General features: G+C 42.7%; 1 long non-coding RNA gene across 1 annotated transcript; it reads right to left on the bottom strand.

The window, feature by feature from the left end:
• Nucleotides 1-16,915: 16,915 nt before the first annotated feature.
• LOC143818236 (uncharacterized) lies at nucleotides 16,916-18,017 on the bottom strand. The gene is made up of 4 exons (XR_013224406.1): nucleotides 17,898-18,017; nucleotides 17,726-17,805; nucleotides 17,278-17,354; nucleotides 16,916-17,036 (listed from the first exon to the last, which is right to left on the bottom strand). It is a non-coding gene; the product is annotated as an uncharacterized LOC143818236 (long non-coding RNA).
• Nucleotides 18,018-18,263: the final 246 nt, after the last annotated feature.

The following is an 18,263-nucleotide window of genomic DNA, read 5'->3' as shown; positions in this document are numbered from 1 at the left end:
ACGTTTTTAACCCCTTAAGCCCCGAGGGTGGTTTGCACGTTAATGACCGGGCCAATTTTTACAATTCTGACCACTGTCCCTTTATGAGGCTATAACTCTGGAACGCTTTGACGGATCTTGGCGATTCTGACATTGTTTTCTCGTGACATATTGTACTTCATGTTAGTGGTAAAATTTATTCGATATAAATTGCGTTTATTTGTGAAAAAAATGGAAATTTGGCGAAAATTTTGAAAATTTCGCAATTTTCCAACTTTGAATTTTTATGCCCTTAAATCACAGACATATGTCACGCAAAATACTTAGTAAGTAACATTTCCCACATGTCTACTTTACATCAGTACAATTTTGGAACCAAAATTTTTTTTTGTGACGGAGTTATAAGGGTTAAAAGTTGACCAGCAATTTCTCATTTTTACAACACCATTTTTTTTTAGTGACCACATCTCATTTGAAGTCATTTTGAGGGGTCTATATGATAGAAAATACCCAAGTGTGACACCATTCTAAAAACTGCACCCCTCAAGGTGCTCAAAACCACATTCAAGAAGTTTATTAACCCTTCAGGTGTTTCACAGGAATTTTTGAAATGTTTAAATAAAAATGAACATTTAACTTTTTTTCACACAAAATTTATTTCAGCTCCAATTTGTTTTATTTTACCAAGGGTAACAGGAGAAAATAGACCCCCAAAGTTGTTGTACAATTTGTCCTGAGTACGCTGATACCCCATATGTGGGGGTAAACCACTGTTTGGGCGCATGGCAGAGCTCGGAAGGAAAGGAGCGCCATTTGACTTTTCAATGCAAAATTGACTGGAATTGAGATGGGACGCCATGTTGCGTTTGGAGAGCCCCTGATGTGCCTAAACACTGAAACCCCCTACAAGTGACACCATTTTGGAAAGTAGACCCCCTAAGGAACTTATCTTGATGTGTGGTGAGCACTTTGACCCACCAAGTGCTTCACAGAAGTTTATAATGCAGAGCCGTAAAAAAAAAAAAATCTTATTTTTTCACAAAAATGATCTTTTCGCCCCCAATTTTTTATTTTCCCAAGGGTAAGAGAAGAAATTGGACCCCAAAAAATGTTGTGCAATTTGTCCTGAGTACGCTGATACTCCATATGTGGGTGTAAACCATTGTTTGGGCGCATGGCAGAGCTTGGAAGGGAAGGAGCGCCATTTGACTTTTCAATGCAAAATTGACTAGAATTGAGATGGGACACCATGTTGTGTTTGGAGAGCCCCTGATGTGCCTAAACATTGAAACCCCCTACAAGTGACACCATTTTGGAAAGTAGACCCCCTAAGGAACTTATCTAGATGTGTGGTGAGTACTTTGACCCACCAAGTGCTTCACAGAAGTTTATAATGCAGAGCCGTAAAAATAAAAAATCATATTTTTTCACAAAAATGATCTTTTTGCCCCCAATTTTTTATTTTCCCAAGGGTAAGAGAAGAAATTGGACCCCAAAAAATGTTGTGCAATTTGTCCTGAGTACGCTGATACCCCATATGTGGGTGTAAACCATTGTTTGGGCGTATGGCAGAGCTTGGAAGGGAAGGAGCGCCATTTGACTTTTCAATGCAAAATTGACTGGAATTGAGATGGGACGCCATGTTGCGTTTGGAGAGCCCCTGATGTGCCTAAACATTGAAACCCCCTACAAGTGACACCATTTTGGAAAGTAGACCCCCTAAGGAACTTATCTAGATGTGTGGTGAGCACTTTGACCCACCAAGTGCTTCACAGAAGTTTATAATGCAGAGCCGTAAAAATAAAAAATCATATTTTTTCACCAAAATGATCTTTTCGCCCCCAATTTTTTATTTTCCCAAGGGTAAGAGAAGAAATTGGACCCCAAAAAATGTTGGGCAATTTGTCCTGAGTATGCTGATACCCCATATGTGGGTGTAAACCATTGTTTGGGCGCATGGCAGAGCTTGGAAGGGAAGGAGCGCCATTTGACTTTTCAATGCAAAATTGACTGGAATTGAGATGGGACGCCATGTTGCGTTTGGAGAGCGCCTGATGTGCCTAAACATTGAAACTCCCTACAAGTGACACTATTTTGGAAAGTAGACCCCCTAAGGAACTTATCTAGATGTGTGGTGAGCACTTTGACCCACCAAGTGCTTCACAGAAGTTTATAATGCAGAGCCGTAAAAATAAAAAATCATATTTTTTCACAAAAATGATCTTTTCGCCCCCAATTTTTTATTTTCCCAAGGGTAAGAGAAGAAATTGGACCCCAAAAAATGTTGTGCAATTTGTCCTGAGTACGCTGATACCCCATATGTGGGTGTAAACCATTGTTTGGGCGCATGGCAGAGCTTGGAAGGGAAGGAGAGCCATTTGACTTTTCAATGCAAAATTGACTGGAATTGAGATGGGACGCCATGTTGCGTTTGGAGAGCCCCTGATGTGCCTAAACATTGAAACCCCCCACAAGTGACACCATTTTGGAAAGTACACCCCCTAAGGAACTTATCTAGATGTGTTTTGAGAGCTTTGAACCCCCAAGTGTTTCACTGCAGATTATAACGCAGAGCCGTGAAAATAATTATTTTTTTTTTTCTCAAAAATGATTTTTTAGCCCCCAGCTTTGTATTTTTACAAGGGTAACCGAATAAATTGGACCCCAAAATTTGTTTTCCAATTTGTCCTGAGTACGCTGATACCCCATATGTGGGGGGGAACCACTGTTTGGGCGCATGACAGAGCTCGGAAGGGAAGGAGCGCCATTTGGAATGCAGACTTAAATGGATTGGTCAGCAGCCGTCACGTTGCATTTGCAGAGCCCCTGATGTACCCAAACAGTACAAACCTCCCACAAGTGACCCCATATTGGAAACTAGACCTCCCAAGGAACTTACCTAGATGTGTTTTGAGAACTTTGAACCCCCAAGTGTTTCACTAAAGTTTATAGCGCAAAGCCGTGAAAATAAAAATTCTTTTTTTTTTTCACAAAAATGATTTTTTTAGCCCCCAGTTTTGTATTTTCACAAGAGTAACAGGATAAATTAGACCCCAAAAGTTGTTGTCCAATTTGTCCTGAGTACGCTGATACCCGATATGTGGGGGGGAACCACTGTTTGGGCGCATGACAGAGCTCGGAAGGGAAGGAGCGCCATTTGGAATGCAGCCTTAAATGGATTGGTCTGCAGGCGTCACGTTGCATTTGCAGAGCCCCTGCTGTACCCAAACAGTACAAACCCCCCACAAGTGACCCCATATTGGAAACTAGACCTCCCAAGGAACTTATCTAGATCTGTTGTGAGAACTTTGAACCCCCAAGTGTTTCACTACAGTTTATAACGCAGAGCCGTGAAAATAAAACATCTTTTTTTTCCCACAAAAATGATTTTTAGCCCCCCAAATTTTTATTTTCCTAAGAATAACAAGAGAACTTGGACCCCAGAAGTTGTTGTTCAATTTGTCCCGAGTACGCTGATAACACATATGTTGGGGTAAACCCCTTTTTGGGCGCACGGGAGAGCTCGGAAGGGAAGGAGCACTGTTTTACTTTTTCAACGCAGAATTGGCTGGAATTGAGATTGGACGCCATGTCGCGCTTGGAGAGCCCCTGATGTGCCTGGACAGTGGAAACTCCCCAATTCTACCTGAAACCCTAACCCAAACACACCCCTAACCCTAATCCCAACGGTAACCCTAACCACACCCCTAGCCCTGACACACCCATAATTCTAATCCCAACCCTAATCCAAACCATAAATGTAATCCAAACCCTAACCCTAACTTTAGCCCCAACCCTAACTTTAGCCCCAACCCTAACCCTAACTTTACCTCCAACCCTAACCCTAACCCTAAACGTGACTGAAATACGTGGCACTGAAATACGTGGCACTGAAACACGTGGCACTGAAATACGTGATACGTGGCACTGAAATACGTGGCACTTAAATACGTGGCACTTAAATACGTGGCACTTAAATACGCGGCACTATGACTGTCAGAAAATGTTCATTAAGTGGTTAGGGGTGAGGTTAGGGGTAGAGTTAGGGTTAGGGTTTGGATCCCTTTATCACCTTGGTGGTGGGTGGCTTTTCAGTGTGTTTTCTGTTTTTTTTTTCCGATAAAAACGCATGCGTTTTTAACGCAAACGCATGTGCTTAAAAACGCAAGAAAATACTGCAGGTTGTATTTCTGAAAATGAACGCATGCAGAAAAAAACGCATGCGTTTGAAAACGCGACCAAATGCGTACAAAAAACGCATGCGTTTTCAATGTTAAATATAGGGAAAAAACGCATGCGTTTTTTTGTGCAAAAAACGCTGCAGACAAAAACGCAAGTGTGAAACCAGCGACGCTTTTTATAGCAAAAAAGTTTTTGCGTCTCCACATTTTGAGACCTATAATTTTTCCACATTTTGCTCCACAGAGTCATGTGAGGTCTTTTTTTTTGTGGGACGAGTTGACGTTTTTATTGGTAACATTTTCAGACACGTGACCGTTTTTGATCACTTTTTATTCCGATTTTTGTGAGGCAGAATGACCAAAAACCTACTATTCATTAATTTCTTTTGGGGGAGGCGTTTATACCGTTCCGCGTTTGGTAAAATTGATAAAGCAGTTTTATTCGACGGGTCAGTACGATTACAGCGATATCTCATTTATATCATTTTTTTATGTTTTGGCGCTTTTATACGATAAAAACTATTTTATAGAAAAAATAATTATTTTTGCATCGCTTTATTCTCAGGACTATAACTTTTTTATTTTTTTGCTGATGATGCTGTATGGCGTCTTGTTTTTTGCGGGACAAGATGACGTTTTTAGCGGTACCATGGATATTTATATCAGTCTTTTTGATCGCGTGTTATTCCACTTTTTGTTCGGCGGTATGGTAATAAAGCGTTGTTTTTTGCCTCGTTTTTTTTTTTTTTTTTTTCCTTATGGTGTTTACTGAAGGGGTTAACTAGTGGGGCAGTTTTATAGGTTGGGTCGTTACGGACGCGGCGATACTAAATATGTGTACTTTTATTGTTTTGTTTTTTTTATTTAGATAAAGAAATGTATTTATGGGAATAATATATATATTTTTTTTATTATTTATTTAGGAATTTTTTTTTTTTTTTTTTTTGTACACATGTGGAAAAATTTTTTTTTTACTTTTTTACTTTGTCCCAGGGGGGGACATCACAGATCGATGATCTGACAGTGTGCACAGCACTCTGTCAGATCACCGATCTCACTGACAGGGCTGCAGGCTTACCAGCGTCTGCACTGAGCAGACACTCGGTAAGCCACCTCCTTCCCTGCAGGACCCGGATGCCGCGGCCATCTTGGATCCGGGACCTGCAGCCAGGAAGGAGGTAGGAGACCCTCGCAGCAACGCGATCACATCGCGTTGCTCCGGGGGTCTCAGGGAAGCCCGCAGGGAGCCCCCTCCCTGCGTGATGCTTCCCTATACCGCCGGTACACTGCGATCCCCTCCCTGCGTGATGCTTCCCTATACCGCCGGTACACTGCGATCATGTTTGATCGCGGTGTGCCGGGGGTTAATGTGCCGGGGGCGGTCCGTGACCGCTCCTGGCACATAGTGCCGGATGTCAGCTGCGATAGGCAGCTGACACCCGGCCGCGATCGGCCGCGCTCCCCCCGTGAGCGCGGCCGATCGCGTATGACGTACTATCCCGTCACCGGGAATTAAGTCCCAGGTCACCTTGACGGGATAGTACGTCATACGGGATTAAGGGGTTAAGGATACCATTTTGATGCAGAATCATTCTTTTGATCGCCCATTACTGCAAATTTGTGGCGACCAAAAAACCTTAATTCTGGTGTTTTAACTTTTTTTCTCGCTATGCCGTTTAGCGATCAGGTTCATCTTTTTTTTATTGATAGATCGGACGATTCTGAATGTGGCGATACCAAATATGTGTACGTTTGATTTTTTTTACTGTTTTATTTTTAATGGGGCGAAGGGGGTAATTTGAACTTTTATATTTTTTAAAATTTTTTAATATTTTTAAACACATTCTTTTTTTTTTTTTTTTTTTTACTATTGCCATGCTACAATAGTCTACATAGGAGACTAGAAGCTGGCACAATTCGATCGCCTCTGCTACATAAAGGCGAGCTCAGATCCCCTCTATGTAGCAGAATTACTGCAATGCTATGAGTGCAGACCAAAGAGTGGCGCTCATAGCAATCCGACATCAACAACCATAGAGATCTCAAGGAGACCTTTAGTTGTCATGCCCGGCCTAATGGCCGGAAACGTGCTTTAAATGCCGCTGTCAGAGTTTGACATTGCCATTTAACTAGTTAATAGGTGCGGGTGGAACGCGATTCCACCTGCGCCTATTGCGGGCACACGTCAGCTGTTCAAAACAGCTGACATGTCCCGGCATTCATGTGGGCTCACCGCCGCAGCCCGCATGAAAGCAGGGGTACTGCCATCGGATGTACTATTCCATCCGATGTCAGTAAGGGGTTAAGGATAAGAGCACAGTATGTTAAATTTAATGTTAATATTACAGTCTTACACAAGCAAAAGTCTGTTTTCTTGACCAACACATAAATTCACGTCAACATACAGATAACAGTCTGTTCTTCTTGGTTTGCTAAAAATAGTTGTCTGGTTAGTTAAGATAAAATGCTATCTCCACAATTAGTTTCCCAGTGGCCATCTTCCTGAAGACGTGGGCTTTTGTTGCTGCCGGCCTCCTGAGAAAGGGGCCCTGCCTCCAGTGTTCCGCAACCCCACGTTAATCTACATTTGGACTATAAGACGCACCCCCATTTTCCCTCCAAACTTATGGGGAAAAATTGCATCTTATAGTCCAAAAAATAAGGTCTATAAATCCTTTATTTTTGGGATAATCTCTGAGCTAGAAGACTTGGTGGTGTCCTTAGCAGTCATAGAGGTCATACCAAATACTAGATGGAGTAGTTTTGATGTGGGGCGTATTCATTTATGTTGAGCACTGAAAAATTGTATTTATACTTACATAAATACTATATATCACACACCTACATGTTACATATGATATTTTATTTCCTGGACTGATCAGTATTTCCTTTAATTACTTTATAGTTATCAGCGACTCTGAGAACAATGTCGGTATGTACTGCACATTACCATTCCATGTTTCCTAACCCTGTCTCGTGGTAATCAGTATTAACCTTCCTGACAGTCCCATTTTTAAAGTCTGACACGTCACTTTATGTGGTAACAACTTTGAAATGTTTCCGCTTCTGTCAGTGATTCTGAGATTGTGATTTTCTTTTTGGAAAACATTGTACCTGTTACTACTGGTAAATTTAGATTAATCAGTTTTGCTTTATTTATGACACAGTTTCTGAAAATTTAGAAAAATGTGCAATTTTTAAACCTAAAGGGATATTTCCATCTAAAAGGTCCTATCCCAATATGTAGTAGGTGTAATAATAATATTAGCAGATACCTCCAATTAGAAATGTAGTATAGTTTTTTATTCACTTTGTCTCTTTCCTCATTGCAGGATCTTAGGTGTTATTATTTATTATTATAGCGCCATTTATTCCATGGCGCTTTACATGTGAGGAGGGGTGTACATAATAAAAACAAGTACAATAAGCTTAAACAATACAAGTCACAACTGGAACAGGAGGTGAGAGGACCCTGCCCGCGAAGGCTCACAATCTACAAGGGATGGGTGAGAATACAGTAGGAGTGGGTAGAGCTGGTTGTGTATCCATGGCTACGCCCTCTGATGAAGTGACAGCTAGTGGTCCTATCTATGGATTCCTAAGAGCCTGCAATGCCTACATATGAGGAAACAGACATAGCTAATCAAAAAAACTAATCTACATTTGCAATTGGAGGTATTTGTTATTATTATTATTATTATTATTATTATTATTATTTGTACACCTACTACATATTGGGATAGGATCTTGGAGATGGGAATATCCCTTTAACCCCTTCCCGACCTGTGACACAGCGTATGCGTCATGAAAGTCGGTGCCAATCCGACCTGTGACGCATATGCTGTGTCACAGAATGATCGCGTCCCTGCAGATCGGGTGAAGGGGTTAACTCCAATTTCACCCGATCTGCAGGGACAGGGGGAGTGGTACTTCAGCCCAGGGGGGGAGGCTTCACCCACCCCCCCCCCACCCCCGTGGCTACGATCGCTCTGATTGGCTGTTGAAAGTGAAACTGCCAATCAGAGCGATTTGTAATATTTCACCTATGAAAATGGTGAAATATTACAATCCAGCCATGGCCGATGCTGCAATAGCATCTGCCATGGCTGGAGACTCCGATCTGCCCCCACCCCACCCCACCGATCACCTCCCCAGTCGTCCTTTTTGCCCCGATCTCCGTTCCGCTCCCCTCCTCCCTCCTGTCGGCTCCCCCGATCCTCCTGTCCGCTCCCCAGGTCCTCCGATCCCCCCCCCGTGTTCCAATCCCACCCCCCCATACTTACCTAGCTCCGATGTCCCTCCCGGTGTCCGTCCGTCTTCTTCATGGGCGCCGCCATCTTGGAAAATGGCGGGCACATGCGCAGTGCGCCCGCCGAATCTGCCAGCCGGCAGATTCGTTCCTGCACATTTTGGTCGCTGTGATAAGTTCTATCACAGCGATCAAAATAAAAAAAATAGTAAATAAATCCCCCCCTTTATCACCCCCATAATAAAATATAGAAAATATAATGATATATAATATAAAAATCATTTTTATTGTTTTCCATTAGGGTTAGGGGTAGGGGTAGGGTTAGGGGTAGGGTTAGGGGTAGGGTTGCACTTAGGGTTGCACTTAGGGTTGCACTTAGGGCTAGGGTTGCACTTAGGGTTGCGTTTAGGGCTAGGGTTGCACTTAGGGCTAGGGTTGCACTTAGGGTTGCACTTAGGGCTAGGGTTGCACTTAGGGTTGCACTTAGGGTTGCACTTAGGGCTAGGGCTGCACTTAGGGTTGCACTTAGGGCTAGGGTTGCACTTAGGGTTGCACTTAGGGTTGCACTTAGGGCTAGGGTTGCACTTAGGGTTGCACTTAGGGTTGCACTTTGGGTTAGGGTTGCACTTAGGGTTGCACTTAGGGCTAGGGTTGCACTTAGGGTTGCACTTAGGGCTAGGGATGCACTTAGGGCTAGGGATGCACTTAGGGCTAGGGTTGCACTTAGGGCTAGGATTGCACTTAGGGCTAGGGTTGCACTTAGGGCTAGGGTTAGAATTAGGGTTAGGGTTGGAATTAGGGTTAGAATTAGGCTATGTGCACACGGTGCGGATTTGGCTGCGGATCCGCAGCGGATTGGTCGCTGCGGATTCGTATCAGTTTTCCATCACGTTTACAGTACCACGTAAACCTGTGGAAAACCAAATCCGCTGTGCCCATGGTGCGGAAAATACAGCGCAGAAACGCTGCGTTGTATTTTCCGCAGCATGTCAATTCTTTGTGCAATTCCGCAGCGTTTTACACCTGCTCCATAATAGGAATCCGCAAGTGAAATCCACACTAAAAACACTGGAAATCCGCGGTAAATCCGCAGGTAAAGCGCAGTGCGTTTTACCTGCAGATTTTTCAAAAACTGCGGAAAAATCCACACAAATCCGCAACGTGAGCACATAGCCTTAGGGTTAGGGTTGGAATTAGGGGTAAGACTAGGTTTAGGGGTGTGTTGGGGTTAGGGTTGTGGTTAGGGTTGGGATTAGAGTTAGGGGTGTGTTGGGGTTAGTGTTGGAGTTAGAATTGAGGGGTTTCCACTTTTTAGGCACATCAGGGGGTCTCCAAACGCGACACGGCGCCACCATTGATTCCAGCCAATCTTGCGTTGAAAAAGTAAAATGGTGCTCTCTCCCTTCCGAGCCCCGACGTGTGCCCAAACAGTGCTTTACCCCCACATATGGGGTACCAGCGTACTCAGGAGAAACTGATCAACAACTTTTGGGGTCCAATTTCTCCTGTAACCCTTGGGAAAATAAAAAATTGCAGGCTAAAAAATTATTTTTGAGGAAAGAAAAATGATTTTTTATTTTCACGGCTCTGCGTTATAAACTTCTGTGAAGCACTTGGGGGTTCAAAGTGCTCACCACACATCTAGATAAGTTCCCTTGGGGGTTTAGTTTCCAAAATGGGGTCACTTGTGGGGGGTTTCTACTGTTTAGGCACATCAGGGGCTCTGCAAACGCAACGTGACGCCCACAGAACATTCCATCAAAGTCTGCATTTCAAAACATCACTACTTCACTTCCAAGCCCCGGCATGTGCCCAAACAGTGGTTTACCCCCACATATGGGGTATCAGCATACTCAGGAGAAACTGGACAACAACTCTTGGGGTCAAATTTCTCCTGTTACCCTTGGGAAAATAAAAAAATCAGGGCTAAAAAAAATTTTTTTGAGGAAAGAAAACGTATTTATTATTTTCACGGCTCTGCGTTATAATCTTCTGTGAAGCACTTAGGGGTTCAAAGTGCTCACCGCACATCTAGATAAGTTCCTTTGGGGGTCTAGTTTCCAAAATGGGGTCACTTGTGGGGGGTTTCTACTGTTTAGGCACATCAGGGGCTCTGCAAACGCAACGTGACGCCCGCAGAGCATTCCATCAAAGTCATTTCAAAACGTCACTACTTCCCTTCCGAACCCCGACGTGTGCCCAAACAGTGGTTTACCCCCACATATGGGGTATCAGCGTACTCAGGAGAAACTGGACAACAACTCTTGGGGTCAAATTTCCCCTGTTACCATTTGGAAAATAAAAAATTCAGGGATAAAAAAAATTTTTTGAGAAAAGAAAAATTATTTTTTATTTTCATGGCTCTGCGTTATAAACTTCTGTGAAGCACTTGGGGGTTCAAAGTGCTCACCACACATCTAGATTAGTTCCTTGGGAGGTCTAGTTTCCAAAATGGGGTCACTTATGGGGAAGCTCCAATGTTTAGGCACACAGGGGCTCTCCAAACGCGACATGGTGTCCGCTAATGATTGGAGCTAATTTTCCATTCAAAAAGCCAAATGGCGTGCCTTCCCTTCCAAGCCCTGCCGTGCACCCAAACAGTGGTTTACCCCCACATATGTGGTATCATCGTACTCAGGACAAACTGGACAACAACATTTGGGGTCCAATTTCTCCTGTTAACCTTGGGAAAATAAAAAATTCTGGGCTAAAAATCTTTTTTGAGGAAAGAAAAATTATTTTTTATTTTCACGGCTCTGCGTTATAAACTTCTGTGAAGCACTTGTTGGTTTAAAGTGCTCACTATGCATCTAGATAAGTTCCTTGGGTGTCTAGTTTCCAAAATGGGGTCACTTGTGGGGGAGCTCCAATGTTTAGGCACACAGGGGCTCTCCAAACGCGACATGGTGTCCGCTAACGATTGGAGCTCATTTTCCATTCAAAAAGTCAAATGGCGCGCCTTCCCTTCCGAGCCTTGCCATGCGCCCAAACAGTGGTTTACCCCCACATATGAGGTATCGGCGTACTCAGAAGAAATTGCCCAACAAATTTTAGGATCCATTTTATCCTGTCGCCCATATGAAAATTAAAAAATTGAGGCTAAAAGAATTTTTTTGTGAAAAAAAAGTACTTTTTCATTTTTACGGATCAATTTGTGAAGCACCTGAGGGTTTAAAGTGCTCACTATGCATCTAGATAAGATCCTTGGGGGGTCTCCTTTCCAAAATGGGGTCACTTGTGGGGAAGCTCCAATGTTTAGGCACACAGGGGCTCTCCAAACGCGACATGGTGTCCGCTAACGATGGAGATAATTTTTCATTCAAAAAGTCAAATGGCGCTCCTTCCCTTCCGAGCCTTACTATGTGCCCAAACAGTGGTTTACCCCCACATGTGAGGTATCAGTGTACTCAGGAGAAATTGCCCAACAAATTTTACGATCCATTTTATCCTGTTTCCCATGTGAAAATTAAAAAATTGAGGCTAAAATAATTTTTTTCTGAAAAAAAAAGTACTTTTTCATTTTTACGGATCAATTTGTGAAGCACCTGGGGGTTTAAAGTGCTCACTATGCATCTAGACAAGTTCCTTGGGGCGTCTAGTTTTGAAAATGGGGTCACTTGTGGGGGAGCTCCAATGTTTAGGCACACGGGGGCTCTCCAAACGCGACATGGTGTCCGCTAAAGATTGGAGCCAATTTTTCATTCAAAAAGTCAAATGGCGTTCCTTCCCTTCCGAGTTCTGCCGTGCGCCCAAACAGTGGTTTACCCCCACATATGAGGTATCAGCGTACTCAGAACAAATTGGACAACAACTTTCGTGGTCCAGTTTCTCCTTTTACCCTTGGGAAAATAAAAAAATTGTTGCTAAAAGATCATTTTTGTGACTAAAAAGTTAAATGTTCATTTTTTCCTTTCATGTTGCTTCTGCTGCTGTGAAACACCTGAAGGGTTAATAAACTTCTTGAATGTGGTTTTGAGCACCTTGAGGGGTGCAGTTTTTAGAATGGTGTCACTTTTGGGTATTTTCAGCCATATAGAACCCTCAAATTGACTTCAAATGTGAGGTGGTCCCTAAAAAAATGGTTTTGTAAATTTTGTTGTAAAAATGAGAAATCACTGGTCAAATTTTAACCCTTATAACTTCCTAGCAAAAAAAAAAATGTTGTTTCCAAAATTGTGCTGATGTAAAGTTGACATGTGGGAAATGTTATTTATTAACTATTTTGTGTCACATAACTCTCTGGTTTAACAGAATAAAAATTCAAAATGTAAAAATTGTTAATTTTCAAAATTTTCGCCAAATTTCCATTTTTTTCACAAATAAACGCAGAAATTAGCGACCTAAATTTACCACTAACATGAAGCCCAATATGTCACGAAAAAACAATCTCAGAATCGCTAGGATCCGTTGAAGCGTTCCTGAGTTATTACCTCATAAAGGGACACTGGTCAGAATTACAAAAAACGGCCAGGTCATTAAGGTCAAAATAGGCTGGGTCATGAAGGGGTTAATTGTATACTTATAATGACATATGCTGGTTATAGCTATAAAACATTAGTGTATGCTATATATAAGGCAATGCTGCGTTCAGGAGAAATTGCATAATAAATTGTGGAGGCAAGAATTTGGGGCTGAAGTAACATTTTTTTGAATGGAATTTGATTAAATGGAATTTTTTATTTTTCATTCCATTTTTCATTAATTAATGTAAATCAGGATTAGCAAACTTCTTGTATACTTTGAAGGGATTCTTTATGGTAGTCTCTCAAAAGTTAACCCAGTTTAAAGAATAAAGGCTTCAAAGTCCCTTCAAAAGTGAATAGGTTCCTAAAATGCATTTTTTTATATATTTCTTTGAAAATATGAAAAATTGCTGTTAAAATATTAAGTTTGTTTGACAAATCATGTCATCATAAAGTAGACATGTGGTAAAGGTGGCAGTGCGCTCTTTACCCCTCAGTCTTTATTTTGTGGTGCAGCATGTGTCAAGGTATACAGTGGGTACGGAAGGTAATCAGACACCTTTAAAATTTTCACTCTTTCATAGTAGCCATTTGGCAAATTCAAAAGTTTATTTTTTCCAATTAATGTACACTCTGCACCCCATCTTGACTGAAAAAAGCATAGTAATTTTTGCAAATTTATTAAAAAAGAAAAAACTGAAATATCACGTCATAAGTATTGAGACCCTTTTCTCAGTATTGAGTAGAAGCACCTTTTGAGCTAGTACAGCCATCAGTCTTCTTGGGAATGATGTAACAAGATTTTCACACCTGGATTTGGGGATCCTCTGCCATTCTTCCTTGCAGATCCTCTCCAGTTCCATCAGGTTGGATGGTGAACGTTGGTGGACAGCCATTTTCAGGTCTCTCCAGAGATTCTCATTTGGGTTTAGGTCAGGGCTTTCGCTGGGCGAGTCAAGAATGGTCTCAGAGTTGTTCTGAAGCCACTCCTTTGTTATTTTAGCTGTGTGCTTAGGGTCAATGCCTTGTTGGAAGGTGAACGTATGGCCAAGTCTTAAGTCCAGTTCACTCTGGGAGAGGTTCTCATCCAGGATACCTCTGTACTTGGTCGCATTCATGTTTCCTTTAATGACAACCAGTTGTCCCTGCAGCTGAAAACACCCCTATAGCATGATGCTGCCACCACCATGTTTTCTCCATACATAGTGATTAGAATTATCACCAAAAAGGTCTATCTTCGTCCCATCAGACCAGAGCGTCTTATTTCTCGTAGTCTCGGAGTCCTTCATGTGTTTTTTAGCAAACTCTATGCTGGCTTTTATACAGTATGTCTTGCACTGAGGAGAGGCTTCCGTCGGGCCCCTCTGGCATAAAGGCCCGACTTGTGGCAGGCTGCAGTGATAGTTGACTTTGTGGAACTTTCTACCATCTCCCTACTGCATCTCTGGAGCTCAGCCACAGTGATCTTGGGTTTTTCTTTACCTCTCTCACCAAGGCTCTTCTCCCACGATTGCTCAGTTTGGCTGGACCGCCAGGTCTAGAAAGATTTCTGGTCGTCCAAACAGGGCCGGACTGGGACTAAAATTCAGCCCTGGCATTTGAAGGTACACAGGCCCACTTATCACATGGTGACTGTATAATATCTTTGTACACTTGTAGGTTACAAGATGTGAAAGGAGTGTAGCACTACTATATAACATATTACAGCTGTATCCAGCATTACAGCTCAGTCCTATTTATTGCTTTTAGTTGCAGTACAAAGAAAAGCCACTACTTTACCTACATAACTGGATCTCGTAGATAATGAAGGGATTGAGACGACCAAAGGCTATGGAACCTCATTCTGATGCTCCATATACTTTGCCTTCAGCCACTTTTGGTTCCGCTGCACAGCTCGAGACCCGGTGACATCAGTAACTCAGTACCGTCACCGCTCTTCAGATATTCCGGGTCTTGCTTGGCGACTGTGAAGAGCAATATTGTTACGACCATCACCGATCTTCAAAGTCGCAGGGCCTCGCCAGGTCTGGGTTTGTAGTGGGGTTGTCTGATAGACACCTCTCCATTACTTAAACCAGGGATTGATGGCAGCTGACATCAACCCTAAAAACCATTAGGGTATGTGCACAGGTTCCGGATTTGCCTGTGGAATTTTCTGTGCATATTCTTCCTCTCTTGGCAGAAAACGCAGGTAAAAATCTGCGCGTTTTTTATGCGTTTTTGTGCGGATTTTTTTTCATGCAGATTTTGTATGCGTTTTGGAAAGCTAAATAAAGATTTTTTATTGAACAAAAAAAAAAAAGAATTGTGATGTCATTTCTTGTCCAACCTTTTCATTTCAATACTCCATTGAAGAATAATGTTTACACACACATAGATAGATCGATCAATCTATAGATAGATGATAGATCGATAAATAGATAGATGATAGATAGATACATACTGTAGATAGATAATAGATAGATAGATGATAGATATTTAGATCGATAGATGATAGATAGTGAGATAGATAGATAGATAGAGATATACACTCACCGGCCACTTTATTAGGTACACCATGCTAGTAACGGGTTGGACCCCCTTTTGCCTTCAGAACTGCCTCAATTCTTCGTGGCATAGATTCAACAAGGTGCTGGAAGCATTCCTCAGAGATTTTGGTCCATATTGACATGATGGCATCACACAGTTGCCGCAGATTTGTCGGCTGCACATCCCAAAGATGCTCCATACAAGGCAGGATGGATCCATGCTTTCATGTTGTTTACGCCAAATTCTGACCCTACCATCCGAATGTCGCAGCAGAAATCGAGACTCATCAGACCAAGCAACGTTTTTCCAATCTTCTACTGTCCAATTTCGATGAGCTTGTACAAATTGTAGCCTCAGTTTCCTGTTCTTAGCTGAAAGGAGTGGTACCCGGTGTGGTCTTCTGCTGCTGTAGCCCATCTGCCTCAAAGTTCGACGCACTGTGCGTTCAGAGATGCTCTTAGGCCTACCTTGGTTGTAACGGGTGGCGATTTGAGTCACTGTTGCCTTTCTATCAGCTCGAACCAGTCTGCCCATTCTCCTCTGACCTCTGGCATCAACAAGGCATTTCCGCCCACAGAACTGCCGCTCACTGAATTTTTTTTCTTTTTCGGACCATTCTCTGTAAGCCCTAGAGATGGTTGTGCGTGAAAATCCCAGTAGATCAGCAGTTTCTGAAATACTCAGACCAGCCCTTCTGGCACCAACAACCATGCCACGTTCAAAGGCACTCAAATCACCTTTCTTCCCCATACTGATGCTCGGTTTGAACTGCAGGAGATTGTCTTGACCATGTCTACATGCCTAAATGCACTGAGTTGCCGCCATGTGATTGGCTGATTAGAAATTAAGTGTTAACAAGAAGTTGGACAGGTGTACCTAATAAAGTGGCCAGTGAGTGTAGATCGATAGATCTATAGATAGATATACAGATCTATGGATAGATATATCTATAGATAGATAGATAATACCAAGCCCAATGTTTAGTAATAAACATAATAAAATGGTTCATAAATAGTTAAATAAAGACACACACACACACACACAAAATCTGTGTTAGGCCGGGGTCACACTTGTGAGAAACTCGCACGAGTCTCGCACCTCAATACCTGGCACTGCCGCCAGCACTCGGACCGGAGTGTTCAGCTGGATAGAAATACATGCAGCCGCACACTCCGGTCCCGAGTGCCAGCGCCAGTGCCCGTATTGATGTGAGTTTCTCACATTGCACTCGCAAGTGTGACCCCGGCCTTACACCCAGTATTCAGGACAGGAGAAGTGGCACGGTTGAGAGAGTGTATGTGTGTGGGTGTATCGTGGTGCCACAATATTTACTACATGTGTACTGTACCAATACGTGGGCTATATTGTAGTATGTCCTGTGGAGCTGTGATATAGTTATTCATTGATGTAAGAATAATGGTGTGCACTCGAGTCAGGGACACGGAGGTGCTGGTAAAACGGACCGTTTGGTCTTAGTCAATCATGTACAGAAATTTACTGCACACTCGATTCTGGTATGATGCTAAAAAGGTTTGTGCCAAATTTATTCAAATACAATATACAAAAGGTTGCCACATTTATACTTGTAGAGAGAACCCAACGTTTCGACCCTCCCGGGTCTTATTCAAGGGGTTACTAGGAAAGCAAAAAATAACAGAATAAATGACTGTTTGTCATAGAGCAACATTCTAGACATTAGTAACAAAATAATATAAGATAAAATAAAATAACAATATAACACCAAAGATTTTAGAGATAAGATTAAAAACAGGAAGCCAGAGGTGATGAAGGACTAACAATAGGGAGCAACGAAAGTCAGCATCTGGCAATATGCTAGGTCAGGTAAGATATAATAGGTAAAATGCATTTTAATTACCTCTGATCCTTGATACATATACATACAAAACAGTGGCAGTGGTAGAGGATATGTAAACGATCCCTTCCAGGCATAACCTGTCATTAGAATAAGATGTTAATTTTATTAAACTGTATGAATAGACAGTTTATGCCCAACAATCTTGTTAGTATAGTAGGGAGAGGGGAAAGGACCCCTAGTGGTCCTAGGTGCGTGTAGCTATGGAGGATGTATTGAGTATGGTATTGGAATCCCCATATAGGTGGTAACATAAGTGATGTATTCGGACATACAGGCAAGGTCCCATAAGGTGTGTCCCGGAACAGAGGAAACAGGAAAGGAGTCCTAGTATGTGTATCAGTAAGATGTCCATTAATCTCATACCGGTCCCATGAAGTGTGCCCATGATAATATAGGTACAGAGTATGGTGGAGTATATAGAAAAGAAGGGGGAAGCTCCATTGAATACCTTGTTGCAGGGCCAGATATATTCTCTGTGTCCCAGGTGGATGGAGCCTGATTGAGAGGGCCGTCACACTATGAAATGGCCTGTCAGTTAAATGGGTATACACATAAATAAAATGCAGGGCAATTGGCTAGGAAAGTAGGGGAAAAAAACGGGCTGCAAGCGGCATCCGTACCTGTGTAGACTCGTGTCCTGCTGTGTTATCAGCGGCGCTTCCGCGCCCTGCTGTGGGAGTAAGGTGGGGATGAGCTGGGGTGCTGCCTTGAAATACTGCCGCACCGGAAGTGTGTACTCCCGGACCGGAAGTGGCACGGTGTAAACCGCGCATGCGCAGTCGGCGCTGTATGCTAGTGTGGGCAGAGACCTGCCCAATGGTGGGATTGTCAGAGCGCTGTGAACAGCGCGCTTGGAGAACGCTGTCCAGTACAAGGGGAGGATATGGAGTGCCTGCATTAAGAGTGGCTAGCTAAATGGTGGGCAACACCTGGTCTGGGAATAGTTGTAGTAAATCCGGAGAGTGGGACATTAACGAATTGTAGAG

This window comes from Ranitomeya variabilis, chromosome 3 (assembly GCF_051348905.1).
Source record: "Ranitomeya variabilis isolate aRanVar5 chromosome 3, aRanVar5.hap1, whole genome shotgun sequence".
Classification (NCBI taxonomy): Eukaryota; Metazoa; Chordata; class Amphibia; order Anura; family Dendrobatidae; genus Ranitomeya; species Ranitomeya variabilis.
Note: the sequence above shows the minus strand (reverse complement) of the source record. Positions and strands in the feature narration are given on the sequence as shown.